This window comes from Triticum dicoccoides, chromosome 3A (genome assembly GCF_002162155.2).
Source record: "Triticum dicoccoides isolate Atlit2015 ecotype Zavitan chromosome 3A, WEW_v2.0, whole genome shotgun sequence".
Taxonomy (NCBI): Eukaryota; Viridiplantae; Streptophyta; class Magnoliopsida; order Poales; family Poaceae; genus Triticum; species Triticum dicoccoides.
In genome coordinates this window covers 450,920,848-450,922,757 of record NC_041384.1, presented here as the reverse complement: position 1 = coordinate 450,922,757, position 1,910 = coordinate 450,920,848, and the positions used below count along the sequence as shown (strand labels likewise).

At 59.2% G+C, this 1,910-nt stretch overlaps 1 protein-coding gene across 1 annotated transcript in view; it reads left to right on the top strand.

The window, feature by feature from the left end:
- The window catches only part of LOC119268521 (protein trichome birefringence-like 38), a 7,488-nt gene that overhangs the window by 2,269 nt on the left and 3,309 nt on the right, over positions 1-1,910 (top strand). The window lies entirely within an intron of this gene.

The window sequence follows — 1,910 nt, the reverse complement described above, 5'->3', positions numbered from 1 at the left end:
CCCCATGGCGTCGGCCATGTCGTCGGCCGTGCACGACCAGCTTCACCGCTGGCCCACCAGATCCGGGTGAAACGCGGCGACGGGCTGCTCCTCTCTCCTCACCTCCTCCTTGACGTCCACCATCTCTAGCTCGGGGAAGGCGACGTCACAGGCGGCAGAGAGGGCCATCATGGTCTCCAGGCCCTCCCACTGGCGCTCATTGTGCGTGTTCATGGAGTCTTCCATGACACGTTGAAGGAGCCGGGCCTCCTCCTCCTCTGTCATGCGAGGAGGTGAGGAGGGGGGGGGGCGACGGAGAGGGCGAAGGCGATGGCATCGGCGTGATGCCGCGCACCCGCGTACGCCCGCGCGCGTGGGGAGGGCTCGGAGCATGCGTGCGGCGCTTACGTGGTCGCCACGGCCCCGATGAGGTGCCGACAAAGAAGGACGCACGCCGGGTGTTGTGCTCGTCTCGCAACCAAGTGTCCTGGGTCGACGGCGTACCTGGGGTCGTAGTAGAGGTCGTCTGGCAGGAGGCGGCGGCGGCATTCGATCTCCTCGCGGCACCCACGTCCGCTCATCGGGACCGGCGAGATCGGCACCCGGTTCGTGGACAAATGCCAGTTATTGGGAAGATGAACGTCGCTCCAGGGGAGCGGCGTCCTCTTCTCCCAATAACAGCGGCAAACATCCACGTGGATGTAGTGTCGGTCGCGCTCGCCGGCGGCCGTAGGGGCGATGATGAATGCGGGAGGCGCGGGGGCCCTCCGTGGGGGTGATCCGAGCTCGTCTTTGACGCCACGGCTGCGGCGGCCCGAGGACGAGCCAGCCTCGCAATCGTGCGCCCCCTTGCGGCCGGTGTTCCACCACCCCATGGCTTTCGGTGACCGACGAACTCGAGGAAAGGGAAGGAAGGGCTAGGGTTTGGGTGTTGGGTTGCGAGGAGGCCGCACGGCTGTAGTGGGAGCGTGGACTGCGACCGGTTCACGGCTTCCTATTTAAGAAGGACGCCTATCGCGTGCTTGGGCGGATGATAGGTGGGGCCGACCAAGCGTGCGTATTTATGTTGGACGGTGGGAGGTAGGTGACCGCCTGCCACGCGGCCCCGATGCGGACGAGCGGCGCGTCCGTTTGCTGTCCGCCTGGACCCAAACCAGACGCATGTTTGCGTTTGAAATGAGTCGGACCGAACATCAAACAGACAAGATGGGGCTAGGGTGTCGCGCGCTGAGCCATGAGATCCGTTTGTTTTGCCTCAAACAAACGAGGCCGGATAAGATAAGATGAGGTCACACGCTGAGGTTGGCCTTAGGTCACCGCATCAGGCAGGGACAGTCTCGCGGGATTTACCGGTGAACATTTTGCTCCACTCCTACGTCCAAGGGTGGAACGTGCGGCTGTGCAGGTGTGGCCCTCGGGAAGAATCTGCAAGTCGGCACCCAACTAAAACCGGTTGGAATGGAAAGAAGGAACCCAATAAAACGTGGGTGGGATAGGAAACCCTTGTGATGACGCAGAACTTGACTTGTTCTACATCTCCACCATCATCATCATTGGCAATGTATTCTACACCTCCATCATTATAAGCATAGGCAAGTGGGACCGGACAGATTTCTGGGACTCCCATGGGGTGCGACCTAGGGAGATTGCGCCTTTGATTTACAATGTGTCCACTAGAAATAAGTGGAAAGTGGCTGAGGCCATGAATGAGGTGCATGGCTCTCCAAAATCAAGCCACCCGACAATTAGACTATTGAGCACATCTGCCAAACCGTCTTCCTATTGGTCCAATTGGATGAGGTTTATCTCATTATGGTTATTACGGAGAATGAAATCACATGGAAGCATACAACTTGCGAACAATACTCTGTGGCTTCCGCTTATAAGGTGCGATTTCTTGTCCTAGCTACTTCGCGCACAAAGTTGAAGGT